The following is a 15,239-nucleotide window of genomic DNA, read 5'->3' on the forward strand; positions in this document are numbered from 1 at the left end:
GCAGATTCAATGCTGACATCCAGTAACCATACACATAGGCATGTCAGGACATTAACTTTATATGCCTTCCGAAGCGCACAGTGGCCTAGTGGTTAGCATTTTAGCTGAATAATCAAGAGATCCTGGATTTGAATGTGTTTGGGCATCTCTGTGTGGAGTTTGTATGTTCTCCCTCTTTCGTGTGTGGGTTTTATGAGCACATTAGGTTAATTGGAGACTCTAACTTGTTTGTCTATATGTGTCCTGTGATTGGCTGGCGAACAGTCCAGGGGTGTACCCAGCCCTCTCGCGTAAAGTCCACTGGGATAGGCTCCAGCTTACCCGTGACCAGGACTGACTCCATTGGTGTTATTTTTAAATGGTAAGACAGGTTGCTCATTAAAAGGAGAGACTAATTCACTTTGGTTAAAAAAAAATGTTTTCAAATTGTTTTCAGATACTTCTTAGGCCCATTTATTTAGATTTTTTATGAACTGAAAAGCATTTGTGTTCTTACCTTTTATCTGTATATGAAGTACATGCAGCTTCTTTCCCCAGGAAAAGTGTAAAAGTTTCATCACCTCCTGGTGAGTTTTGGTATATAATCCTCCACCCTAGCAGTCAAATTCATGCATTCATTCAGCAGAGCATAAAAATATCTCGCATTTGACTTTTTTGTATATCCAGCTTGAGCTGGCACTGCTGTTTGTGTATTTCAACAAAGTGAACAAAACAAAACAAAAAAACGCCGGCTTTTTCTCTGTGCAAGGATGGCTGACAAACACTTTCCAGCTCACGCGCGGCCCGACCCCTTCAGGATGCACCGGTACCGCAAGTGCTTCCCGTATGACATTTCTGTTTATTTTATTGTCCGATTAGCAAGAATAATGATGTCACGCTTACATTAGAGACATTACACAGGCTGTACAAAGTCATGGCGTATAATAAATGTTTCTTCAACATGATATTATTGGTGACATGCTGACAAACACAAGCTGGCAGGCAGCATGAGCCCACTCAGTGAGCCCACGGTGGCCTCACCTTAGGTTTCTACCCAGTATTAAGAGGAAATGTGCACATTCAGCCATTTTTACTTAATAAAAAAAAAATTGGAAGCATACAGAAAATACATTTATAAAACAGTTCAGTTGACAAATATTAATATTTATTTTCTGTTATTTGTTTTTTGTTTTTCTTTCATCATGACAAGTGAGGCTGTGGCTCACCCGCCTCCCTTGACCACACGTCACTGCCCATGACCCTAATGAAGAAAAGTGCATAGAAAATGGATGGATACCTTCTGAGGGCTTACACAATTGAAACAAATTTGTCTCTTTTGCAACCTGAATATTAGTGTTACGCTCTGACATCCATCTCTACGACATTAATAACACTTCACTTCCTATATGTATTCTTGTTCTGCATGCAACATCTTAGCGTTACAGTTCATTAAGTCATCTGCAAGCTGTGACAGCCTAAATGATAACGTCCGCTCAAGGCCAAGGAGAGAAAGACCTGCCCTTCCTCCCCCAACCTCTCCTACTGCCTTTTCCTATCTTGCAGCCCACAGCTGTAGCAACCATCACACAACCTCCGGCAGCCTTTTTCGCCCTGAGAAAAAAAAAAAAAAGCCTGAATCCCGGATCAATAACTTAAGTCTTGTCTCCCTAATTGCTCATTGGTCGACATTGGCTCCAGACCATGTGTAAGTGCATGTTCCCCAGCGTCATCTTCCCCTTTGCCTCCATTTCGAACCACTTTTGACCCAGTGTTGGGCTTGTGCTCTCGCTTCTCGCTCTGTCTCATCCTCGCCTCCATTCGTCCATGTTCGCAATGGAGGAAACCTGACTCGAGGAGCCTCTGCTCAGTTATCTCTTTGGAATGAGACTCCAATGAGATACGTCTTTCTGGCACAGGCCCGTGACTTCCTGGCTCCTCAGGTAAATATCCGGGTTTAATGACGAGCGGGAAGATTAGCTAGTTGCATTTGCTGGCAATTTCGCTGAGCTCCAAGAAATTAGCTGGTCTCGTCTGGGTTTTTCTGAACGGCTTATTATATGATCTAATGCAGACACACTTTATGAGTGTGGAGCGGCGTATGGAGGGGGCAGTATTGATTGTGCTCATTGTGAATTATGTGAATAGATAAAAGTGTGAGCGTGCATATATATTAGCCAATTATGAGCCCAGGTACTAATGTAAAAATTCTGCTGAATAAATATGAAATATGCCGCTATCAGCATCCGACTTGTGTCTCCTCGACAACAGTCATTTGAGATGGTAATTGGGATGGCGTGTTTGCCTTTTTTCGATGAGACGAGATATTGTGGTGGCTTTCCACAGCCTGGATTTAAATGTGTATTGATCAGTGTTCGGCTCAGGAGCTCAAACCAAAACAATGCAGCAGTGCAGCCTTCCCACACATGCATATAGTAGTGCCTTGTTTTTTCCACATCATATTTTCATGAAATGCCATACTCTTTGCTTTAAAACACCCATCGTTGTGTCACTTATATAACATTACTTTATATTTAGTCTCGCCTCCTTTGGCCGTTATTAGTGTGATAATGTCAGGATTTAAATGAAGTATTGATCAGTTGGGGAGAATAGAGAGAGAGGGAGCGATTGTGAGGCAAAGACAGCAAGACCAGGGTTATCGTGTGGATCGCACACAGAAAGAGCGCGCTAACAGATGAGACGTGTTTGTAAGCGAATCTGCAAAATAGCTTTTTGCATAATCTTTAATCATAATTCGGGAATAAGCACACGCTCCTTTGTTTGCCTTGGAGATGGCAACAATGCTCTGAACAGGACATAAATGAAAAGAGTTTTCTTTTTTCCCCATGATTTTTAACATTTTTATTCCATGGAATACGTGCGAAGCCTGTTTGCAGATGCTTCAGAAGAATGGCTCTTGTTGCATCCCGTCTGGATCCCCATTTTGTCTAGCCATCAGCCTGTCTGCAAAGACGACAGCCAACGCTGAAAAGGGTCCAAGTGAAGACAAAGCTAGGTCTGTTTGCCTTCCTCTTGCTACCATCCTTTCCTTTTTCCCTCCCTTCTCTTCCTCTCTCTCTCACACATCATGTTTGGCTCGCTCTCCCCCCTTCCATCCCATTCTCTCATGTGATTCAGCAGAGCATCGTTATATTAATTAGTGGCCTGTTTATTGGTGTTGACACATCTGCTGGAGCAGCCATCTATATGACGTGTATTTCGTCATCGGCATCACGATGATGTTGCTCACGAATGCAATATGTTTCTTAAATTGCTTGAAACATTCTGTCACACATTTACAGTATTCTGTACTTTATTCTTAGTTAGTGAAATGTTGCAGTTTCCATATGATTGTCAGTTTAGTTTATCAGAAGCTAGAAGCTGATTATTGTGTTCTTTTGTGTCACTTTTTGCAAAACATGCAGCTCCATATCTGTAATTACTGATTAGCCTTTTCTTTATTTCTTATAATCTGCATTGTGGGATAGGCTGGGTGCTTCTCCAGTGAATGCGCATCTCGCCTGCACATAGAGGATAGGTTCGGTGGATTGATTTTTCCTCTTCTCACCGCCCTGCCTTCTTTTGTGGTTCAATAGTTGGTCATCCAGTAGCAAGGATGTCTCAGTCGCATTTTGAACTGTGGGAAAACTGACGAGCATAGCAGCAGTACCAAAGGTAGCTCACAGCCAGGCCATCAGGTCCAAGAGTTCCATTGTCAGGTATGGTCCTCACTGTAAGGCCTTGATTTTTTACAATAGGCCTCAATTCATCATGCATCATTTTCAGTGGGTTTTGAGCTGAATTGTATAATTGTATGTGTACTTGATGTTCACTAAACATCGTTTTAATGGTGATATTGCATGCATTGATCTGACAAACTGTACATATTAGGTACACTTGCAATATTTAGTGAGATCAGTACAAGAGCTGTATCAAAATGTTTGGATTGACAGATAATATTTTACTTGAAGTTGCAATGTGATTCTATAGCTCTATGCGTTGGTTGCCTGTTCTGGGTTGCGTATTTAGCTACTTGAACGTGACCAAATATTAGATCACAGGATGTCATTAGGTTGTACAGGTTTAGCTCATGTTTTGCTTCTGATTAGTTAAATAGAACATTTACATCATATGTGTCGCACTCAGGCCTATTTGGCCCGCGCAGAAGTTTCATCCGGCACGCTGAACTGTAGCAATGAGTTGGCCTGCATCTTGGACCTCAACAAACAAAGTGCTTGTGACGATCTGTGTAATCAAGCTACTTCCCCAGTATCAACTACTCCTCTGGCTCTACAAGATTAAAAGTGGCCACAGTCTTCTATAGAGCTCGAATTGCACAAACATTCTTACTAACGACACCACTTGAACTATTACACCCTGTCTGTACAAAGTAACACCTTAAAGAGGCATAAGACAGTCAAAGTAATCGTTTTAACTACAGCAAAGCATGCTGGGAAATGTGTAATCCGACCATTCCACAGCTGCAAACTCTCGTGGATTGTGATGTTTTTGTGTGCGTATAAAATACTGCAGCTTTTGTTCGGACGTTGAGAGGATGATGAAGGTGGTTGATCAACAATCACTTTACAAGCCAGTCCAGTTGCTCTCATTCAACTCCTCAGATATACAAAAAGTACAATTCCAAACACCGGTGCCTTGGTTAGTGTTATTAACCCATTCCAGGTCTGACTCAAACCAAAACGGACTCTAACCAAGGCAAGTTTTCCCATAGAAAATAATGTAAATCCAATTAAATCCATTCCATTCCAGACACAGAAAAATGTTAACACAAGAAACATTTTATAGACAACAATTATAGTTTCACATGCAGAAAATGATGCAAAAACAAATGAAAAATGAAAGGACAGTTGAGCATTTAACATCCCTTTTACCTAGTTTTGCAAAGTGGGTGGAGGAGGAAAGGAGATTATGCTTGGAGGGCAATCCCTTTTTTCAAATCTATGCACAGAGGTCTGTTAATGACTTTTTAACACAGTTTTACAATGAAAAAACATTGCTACAAAAATGAACAGTGAACAAGGCTGACAGATTATTTCCTTTTTTGCCATCACTGGATGTTTGCATGAATCACCAACTTTACAAAGATCATTAAAAATAATTAAATAATAAAGTCTTACAGATCACTCACACACATACACAGTGCACATATAGATGAATAATAAACACTAAATATAGCAACTTCTAATCAATCCATGTCAATTTAAGACTTCAAATAATGTACCAATTTAAGCCCCACCCAAACTACAAACCCCACCCAAACTACACCCAATTCCGTTTTATGAGTACAGATACGGATACAGACAGCGGCGATCGTAAAGTTTGAACTAAGTAAAACAAGATTCCGTCTTGGTCGCGTGATCCAAGATGACTGCGTAAACAAACCGAGCACAAATACAACAGTTTGTTACATGTGCCATATTGCACACTAACCAGGGAGGCGAACCCAAACAAAGGCAAAGTTTTAGCATAAATTATGTATGTTAACTGAAAAACACACTAACCGGGGCGGACGTTAACCGAGGTACCACTGTACACAAATGTAACTTTTTACTGATTAACTCAGCAGGTCTATTTCTTCAGTATTACCCGTATACCTGAGTCAATAGATGGGGATGAATAAAATAAATAATAATAATAAAATAAAAAAATAATAACTGGGCATGAATAGATGGAACTGGGCATGAAACTGTACCTGAGTCTTCATTGCGGGCGGAATTCCCCACACAAGCTGGAGCTGGAGCGGTGAGACACTCGTCTCTTTATAGCACGCTCTTCTCTAGCAGATATAAAGACGATCGAGCTGTGTTAAGTTCACACTCGATGTCCTTCCCCTCCTGCTCAAGCTTAGCCAAGTCGCCCATAAACATTGCACGCGGTGGTGGCATAGCAAATACATACGCGAGGTGCATTCAGGGACATCGGATCATTACACTTTTTTTTTTTTTTGCAAGACTGGCAATGCACTGAAAAACTCACTAGTTGAGAATCACTACACTAGAAGACCCTCAGATGTCTGAGTGCAGTGAAGAGTGAGCATGTAAAGGCCCGGTTGAAAATGCCATGCAGGTGTGCAACAGGTAGCAGGTGTGGCTCCACCCAGGAACTCCAAAAAAGGGCACTTTGCAGAATTGAAAAAAGAAGCAGCACAAACAAGATCATGAGACAGATTTGGGTGCGTGAGAGATTCTGTACTGAGGCCAGGATAGTCCAGCAATGTATCCCCTTCCATAGCGTGTGGGAAGGAAGAGACGTGTGTGTAAATGTTGGCATCAAGGTTGGCAAGAAATCTTAAAAAGAGCGTCAGATTCTGTCAGACTCTGTGTGACGCTACAGTATTATATTGGTGTTCATATTTGCAAACTTCTTCGGTCAGACACTCCTCAACTTCATCCATTTATTTTGTTATGGTGTACTTTTTGGCACTTTGGCGGTAGGGAAAAAACATAAATGATGAACAAAGAAAACCCGACCAACGGCATTGTTAGCTGCCTCGTGCCAGCTGTTTTTTCTCTCTTTAGAACACACAGAAAAGGAAAAGATGTGTGTGTTTGTCTCACATAAGGATTGTCGATGATGGGCAAAATTCCCCAAAAAAGTGCAGTTTTTCTTTAAGATGGCACGGTGGTGCAGGAGGCTGTGACAATTTCCTACCAAAATGCTCGGGAGCAGTGTTTTCCTGTGTTTTGTTCCAATGGCGACTGAAGAGACATCCATATCGTAACGGTAACGGCCTTTTAACTTTTAAAATATTAATGAATTAGATTACCCGTTACTATAAAACATGAGTGATCGTTATTTTTAAATCATCACAAAAGTGTTGCCTTTGATAGAACCTCATACCATGATCCTTTCCATCTTTGGTTCAGAGCACAGTGTCTATTTCTCCAGAAGGCAGTGCCTCCTCTGTGTAATGTGTCCTCCCAGAGGCTTCAGAGCTGCACAGAGAAGTCAACAGCGCTTCTGGGCACAGTTAACATAAAAGCTTCCTTTTGGCGCAGTAAAGTTTTTACTGACGTTTGTGGGTGTCACAACATATTGCTGTGCTTGAGAAAAGGTCCAGCAAAGGGATCCTGAGCCCATGTGGTCAGCATTAACATCATGTTGGTTCTTGATGAAGTGTCATTTGAGAGACACTCGTTTTGCAACTTGAACCGTGAACCATTTTGGAATGACATTTACAGGGAAAACATCAAATGCTTTTAGTTTGTTTTACACTGTTTGCATTCAAACGTTATTGTTTGCACTACACACGGTGTACAATGCATTACATCCAGCCCCAACCTTTTATGATTTGGGTTGACAAAGAGCAAAAGAAAGTGAAAACCTTCCTTGTGCCCCGGCTGTCTGCCATGTGTGTTAGTGTTCCCTTGCTGTTCACCTTTTGTGTATTCGCTGTTTCGCAGATTTTTTTTTAGTGCTTCTTTTTTTTTATTACAGCATATAAACGCTGTTACAGGCTGAGCCAGGCCCTTTAAGAAGAATTGCACTGTGGGAAGTTGAGTGTCTCTCTCTTCCCTCTCTCGTGTGTCTGCACCACCCATTGTTTTCTGCGTCCTGACTTGTCATTCAATCCCCTTCATGCTGCCCTGCTGTGTCTCCTGTGTCATGCTAACTTGCTAGCTTGTAAATAAATCTTCGGTTCGAAGGAGGAGGACTGCAACAATATGTTTGAACAAGGATACAAAAACACAACAGTACCACGGAACGGCGCCTGGATGAACAGGCACGGTCGTAGGAGTGAAATATGCCTGAGTGACTTCATCATTTCGTGTGTCCGACCTGTAGGTTGATCATTAAAATTCAAACGAAGGTTTGAACTTTTTTGAGAGTGTTTAAACAAGAGAGAATGTGAAAAAAATGTTATTGCCTGTCTGAGAAAAGTGTATAAAGTGTATGGTGAGGGGTTTTACAGCCTTAAAATATATATAATTGTAAAAAAAATAAAGTTGGCTACTTCACGGATTTCACCTATTGCGGGCTATTTTAGGAAACTATCCCCCGCGACAAACGAAGGAACAATGTATATGCATTTCTAAGTAGAGAATGTGCTTGTCTCTTTACATGCTCCAGGTGTAGCAGTTGTACATAACATCTCATTGTGCAACATTGTGCTAAATTGCACCAGGAAGCCCCTGGATGGGATGCACAGGTGTGACGACCCGGAGGCTCAGCTGACGTGAATTTTATATTCATCTAGTGAAAATTGGTTTCAGATATCAAAAATACTGAATGGGCCTGGAATCACCCCTGGTACGGCTTTGTATCCTTGCAGGTCACCATCTTATCACAACCTCAACACTGGGATCGATTTGCGCACTGTATCAGTAATGTCGACATTGGGATCGTTCCACCCACGTCTTTTTATGGTTTGATATTGCTCTCCGCAGGACGGAAGATGGATGAAGATTTGACGTGGCTTGGCGGTGAGTATTTAATTCCTCACTAATTACTCTATGAAGTCAATTTATGGACAAAGACAGCATTACCGTAGCACCCTGCTAATTTGACTTCATTATGTGCCTTATAAAGTTCATCAATACTCAATAAGTTTGTTTAATTGCATGAAGAATACGGTACTATATCATATGCAGGAAAGGTTTGATACAGAAAATTCCTGTTTATGCAGTCCTTGAACGTCTCAGCAATGTATTCTGGAGAATTTGCTTAGCCAAGTGTCAATTTTCCACACAGCCAATCAGAGCCAGGTGAGTTGATGATTATTAACCAATCGGGTTCCTAAGAAGCGTTTGAAAGCGTTAGAAACATCAATATTCGGTGTTGGTCCAAGATTTCAAATATTATAATTTCCATTTCTTCATTTTTTGCTGGTGGGCGGGCCTTGCTGCATGGCGTAGAAGGAAGAGATACCATGAGAGAGTTAAGACGAAAACTCCAAGTATCTACAGTATTCTACTGAAACATGTACACATTGTTATAATCACTCCTGATATTAGGGAATATCTTTGTTCATTGTTTATTTCAGAATGAACTCAGAAGAAACGGTGAAAGACGGTAGTACATGCGTTGTAAATCCCCTCATTATACTTTGACATTTAATGCAGGCATTGTTCAGCGCGGACATAAGTTGTTTATGGAAAGGCACCTTGTAGGGCAGCAGGTCCTTGTAGGACCACACGTCCTGCAAGCGGGTGTGCATGTGCAGTGCTAAACAACTTGGGGGTTCAGTCGGGTTTGTCATTACACAATCCGTACCAGAAACACAATCGATTCTGTACATGCGCGAGACATACGTCCCTTCCTCCTTTCGCAAATTTTTACAACAGCACTTCTACAACGTCACGTGCTGTGGTAGTTATTATTTTTTAAATATATGAACAGAAATGGTCAATAACCATACTTCATATATGTAATATATTGGGGGGTTGTTTTATTAGTGACTCTTATTAAAAGACTTCGTTAGCATGCGGATGTTTCTATTGTCTTTATGGACAAAGACTGAGCTACGTCAAAACTCACGCAATGCACGCAGCGCATGCGCAGATGCCCTGCAGCCGTAAATGTCATATCCGGTTACGTATGAATAAATACAATAAAACAACACATGAAATGCAATGATATTTGAATGTAAACAACCATAAGCAGAGCAGAGTGCAATGATGGATTCATGTAGAGGATTCAGGTAGAGTTTGTTTTTCGAAACGGAGAAATCCCATCCATCCAACCATATCTTGATAGCAAACGTTTTTGTCAGAATTTTTTTCAGTGGCAAAGAAAAACTTAATAAAATAATTGATGGGACCAGTGGATATGATATAAGCAAAAAAAGATTGATTATGCTGTCATTTCTCAAATACTTTTGGTTTGTTTTGGTTTGGTTTAATTGACTTATCAGTATACATCACATATCACTAATCCCAATTCCACATGTCCAAAAGGAGTAGGAAGAAGCCTTCTTTTCTCACGTCAATTGCTAATACATTTGTTCATTTCCCATACAGCATGTTCCCTACGCCAGTTCTGAATAACACGAAAAAATGCTAAAGCAGTATAACAATGTGTTACAATGAAGCCGAGGTTTGTAAATCTGCAATTGTCATAGACATAGCATAGCATAGCATTTCTCTGTGGTTCAGGATTCTTCTTCTTTACATTTTGTAAACATCAACTAATTGTAGTGTTTTTGAAATGGGTCATTTTATTGCAGTTGAGTTCTTTACTTAGTCCGTTCCATAATTTGATTCCACATACTGATATGCTGAAGCGTTTTAGCGTTGTGCGGGTGTTTAGCCTAACAGGTGTAAGTCTAATTTATTCCTATGGAGAAACTGATACTATCTACAAGTATTTATTTATCTGTACTGTACAGCCTGAACTCGAAACAAAAACCAGCGAAATGCAATAAAATTGAAAGCTGTGAAGCATACATGCGTATTCAAGAGTCAAACTGCATGCTGAGTACAACACATTCATACATGTTGGCAGGTCTGACCGGTGGTGGGTCGCCGGAGGCGGGACCCCTCCAAGGGTCGGCCAGAATGGCAGGTCCAGCGGAGCCAGCTGCGGGATCCCTCCGGAGGAGGGAGCCTGGTGGAGCTGGTGGGACCCTTCCGGTTGCCTGGCCGTCGAAGGGCAGGCTGCGGCAGGTCATGCGCCAGCACCTTGGACAACCATGAAGCAGGTGCAGGAGCTGGAAGCCACTTGTGGTTGGCTTGACGTGGACTAGAGACAGGAAGCATCTCGGCCTGACGTGGAGTTGAGGAAGCAGGAACCATATCGGCTTGACGTGGATGTAAGGAAGCAGGAAGCGTCTCGGCCTGACGTGGAGGTGAGGAAGCAGGAAGCTTCCTGGAGGGGGTCACAGGTATCTATTTATTATAAACCCAACAACTGCTTTCAGGTATATGTAGGTGAATTAAGGTCTATCCACACGGAAACGTTTCCAGGTCATGTTTTATCGTTTCAGTCTTTCATCCACACAAAAACGGCATTCTCGGTGATCTGAAACCATATTTTTTGCAAACGGCTTCCAGAGTGGGAAAATCTCAAAACGCCGGCTTGTCGTTTCCGTATAGACGGTCAAACAGCTGTTTCGGCTGCCACAGCCTGTGCTCACGCCGTCGCCCAGCAGGTGGTACTAGGCAACCCTTTCGTTTCTGCTGCCGCCCCGTCGCGTCACGTGACCAGAAGTGAGCTTTGACGACAAGGCCAACATAATATCTGAATATTTCGACGGACACGACACACCCCAGTCGACATTCTCCTAATACTTTTCGAATGAATGAAAGATGAGCCTTGAAAACTGGAAGACGATGGATTTATATGCATGCGCTCTTTCTTCTTCTATGGTTTGGCGTGTCACGTGGTTCTGTCTGCGTGTCTGTTTCACAGCTTCACACGTAGGTGTTCCTTGTGTAGCACATCGTTTTCACCCAGTGATCCGTTCCCGTCTGGATGCATTGGATGCCAAAACCCGCCAAAAAACAAAAAAATCCCAAGAACATTGTCATGTGGTCAGGGCGTTAATAACCACTTTGTTGTTCAACATCTTATCATCTCATTTTCATGGCCTTAGTAATGTGAGTTCATGGACAAAGGCAATGCCTGGAGGTGTGGGGGGTTCATGTAACATACACCATTATATGCTCATTTGGAATATTTATCATCTTTTTATATTGACATTGCAGAAGCGGGTAAGTCTTCCTTGATCAAGGAGGAAACTACAACAAAGAATTGAAAAGAATTGAAGCAGCTCTTTGATCAAGAGGGTGGCCGCCGAATGAGAAGGCACTGAGGGCAAAGGTATGAAGAAGTGACATGAACTTCTGAATTTTGTTCACCTTAATGGCCTTGTCAAAGTAATGTTTCCGATGAGCTTCGCTATTGCGTTTCTTCATCTCGTTTGTTGTTTCTGTTTTAAATTTCAGAGAAGGAAGACAGTCTGGCGACTCGGTTGTCTACGAGCAGCAACTCAGATGCTGTCTAGTTTGCTATGAATGTTTTTTAGTGATCCTACGCTTTCCAGATTTACCTGATTGATATAATTTAGGGGTTGTTACTTTGCTATGCGATTATGTCTCCGATGCTGAAATGTTTTTAATGCTTACCTCACTAATATGTTGTCAACAAGAAGTGATTCAGACGACGTCTGGTTTTCTATGCCCTGTTTTTTTTTATCCTGTGCTGAAATGTGTTCAATACTTGGCAACATGCTAATATTAGGACTGAAAGTCTACCCGGGAGCATCGGTATGGTAACATTTCCAGTCATGCTATACTGTATCTGTTTGTCATGAGCACACATTTTAAAGCCATTTGTGCTGAACACTATTCCCATCACGCCGAGTACCATATAAGCCAGGCCCCTGTTGAAGCGGTGCCACAGCTTTTGTAGTTTGATATAATTTATTGCCATCTCATGTTCCATCGTGCATTGTGCCATATAAGCGGGGCCCCGTTGTAGCAGTGGGGGGTAGAAGCAAACGTATGCTACTTGTAGCCGGATTTCTAGTCTTTATGATAGCTTAAAAAATGATAGCTCCCAATATAGCCACAATGAAGAAAAGGCAGTATTGACAGAATAAACAAACATATTGGATAAAACGTCATTATTTTGTGTCTTCCATAACTGACAAATGTTTATATCATTGTATATATGGATGTGTGTGTGTGTGTGTATATGTGTGTATATACTGTATACATTGTGACTAACATGCTAACGCGTAGCATGATACGGTTAACTATATTATTAATACTAACTAGCAATCGCTGGCCAATGCATCACTAAACATTGTAAATCTGATATATTATCCCACATGATGCTTGTTTTAACCCCCTGGTTCAGCAGTTTGCATAACTAAACTGTGTTTTATGTGCTTAGTACAGACATTTTACCTGTAATAAAGGTACTACTGGTCAAATGATCCCGATGTCATTCCATTCGCTGGTCTCGGGACTTCCCTGACTCTGATCACCTTCTGTTGTGCAAGCACCTTCCAGCTCACGCACGCCGCCCACCCCTTCAAGGGGAGGCGGAGTACTGCAGCACCTCCGTGCATTAGATTTTTCTGCATGTTATTGTCCGTTTAGCAAGAATAATGATGCCACATTTACATCAAAGACCTTACACAGGCCATAGAAAGTCATGGTGTATAAAAAATGTTTGTGCAAACGTTACATTGGCGACATGCTGACTAACAGAAGCGAGCATGCGCCATCCACCATCCAGTGCACTCAGTTGTAGCCTCAGCTTGATCACTTAAGCCAAGAGCCACTCGCCACAGCCTCAGCTCAGCTTTCTGCCCTGTATATGATTTTTACTATAACACCATTCAGTGGACAAATATGAATATTTATAAGTTATTTGTCATTACAACAGAGGCTCCACTGACCGCACGTCACTGGTTTATTATCATTGTTCATGTAGTTCGCGAAGGTGTACAACAACATATTGCACAATAATACAATTACAGTACAATCATGTATTGAGAGCTGTTTTTAAAATCTTGGTTACCTCAACTACTTTTAGGTACATGAGAAGGGCAAAATATTGGTCTTTTTTATATATATTATTGTTTGCAGGTGCACCTAATGCTGTGGATCGTGACTGTATTTTTATTACATACCAATCATTCCAGTATTACCTTTTTTCAGGGTTCCATATCCTGGCCTGAATCTATATTAGGCCATCCACTCCCTATTATCCGTATGGTACACGCTATTATTGCTATTAGTACTTTTTACCGGTACACCTAATTTTGTGGCTGTGCATTTTATAGTTAACTGGTAGAAAACAGACTAATACTAATTCGACAATGTTGCTTATTTTTTTCATGGTTTTATATTAGGTCCGGAATCCATCAGTCTGTCCATTCTCTGTCATCCATTTTTTACCTTTGCCCTGTCTGAATATTTAATCAGATACTGTAACGCATATTATTGTTAATTTATGTTTAGTATCCCAGGTAATCCCAGGTAATCAGTTACACCCGCATCAGTCAATCAGTCAGACAATGTTCCATTAGCAGCATTTGCCAGTATGAAGGCATGAGGGGGTCACATGGGGTGGTCTAATGTTTATTTCCTCTCTCGCTGTCACCTTTTGTTGACTTTGTCCCTCAACTTGTGCACAGCTTGTGCTCTCCGCTTTAATGATGCATATATCTTATCTGCAGTCATTGCCTAATCCCAACAGTGCTAGCTCAGGAGCAGATTACTTCTCCCAGACAGAGTACAAGGCAGCAAAGCTAGATTGCGGTTGGAGGTTAGAAAGGAATGCCTCAAGAATGCAATATTTGGGCCAATGTCGGGGGGCAGCACATTAATAACGAATACAGTGTTCCCTCGTTTATTGCGGGGGATAGGCTCCTAAAATAGCCCTCAATAAGTGAATAAGTGAAATCTGCAAAGTAGCCAACTTCATTTTACATTTTACAATTATTATATGTGTTTTAAGGCTGTAAAACCCCTCACCATAGACTTTTCTCAGAAAGGCAATAACATTTCTCTCTTGTTTAAACACTCAAAAATGTTCAAACCTTCGTTTGAATTTTAATGATCAACCTACAGGTTGGACACAACAATGAAGTCACTCATGCGTATTTCACTCCTGTGACCGTGCCTTTTCGTCCTGGCGCCGTTCCATTGTGCTGTAGCGTTTTTGTGTCCTTGTTAAAGCATATTGCTGCAGTACTCCTGCGAACCGAAGACTCATTTACAAGCTAGGAAGCAAGCAAGCTAGCGTTGTCACAGAAGACACGGCAGGGCGGCACAGAGGAGATTGATTGACAATGGTCTACAGCCAATCAGGACGCAGAAAACGGCCGGTGCAGATAGATGAGAGAGGTTAGAGAGAGAAACTCAACTTCCTACACGGCAAGTCTTCTTAAAGGGCCAGGCTCGGACTGTAACAGCATTCATTACGCTGTAATAAAAAAAAAAAAAAAAGAAGCACTAAAAAAATTCAGCGAAACGATGAAATTGCGAAAGGTGAACCGCAATAGAGCGAGGGAATACCGTACAGTCATCCCTCGCTACACTGCGGTTCGAACATCGCTCTATTGTGCTTTAAAAAAATGTATTAATTCAATCGCTGTTTTGTGGTTGACTATGGCCTATTATTACTCAAACAATATAGAAAGAATACAAAAATATTTCATTTATTAATATTGAATCCCACTTTGCAGAAATTCACTTGTCACAGCCAGGCCTGGAACCAATTAACTGTGATAAATGAGGGATGACTGTATTGTGACGATGGCTTTAAATGGCTTTACACTCGTATTG

General features: G+C 41.5%; 1 long non-coding RNA gene across 1 annotated transcript in view; it reads left to right on the forward strand.

Moving 5' to 3' along the window:
• The first annotated feature begins 2,642 nt into the window (after positions 1 to 2,642).
• The window catches only part of LOC129179169 (uncharacterized), a 77,026-nt gene continuing 64,429 nt past the window's right edge, over positions 2,643 to 15,239 (forward strand). Inside the window, exon 1 of the long non-coding RNA XR_008569907.1 lies at positions 2,643 to 2,992. This is a non-coding gene — a long non-coding RNA (uncharacterized LOC129179169). The remainder of the gene's footprint in view (positions 2,993 to 15,239) is intronic.

The sequence above is a fragment of the Dunckerocampus dactyliophorus genome, chromosome 3 (assembly GCF_027744805.1).
Source record: "Dunckerocampus dactyliophorus isolate RoL2022-P2 chromosome 3, RoL_Ddac_1.1, whole genome shotgun sequence".
Taxonomy (NCBI): Eukaryota; Metazoa; Chordata; class Actinopteri; order Syngnathiformes; family Syngnathidae; genus Dunckerocampus; species Dunckerocampus dactyliophorus.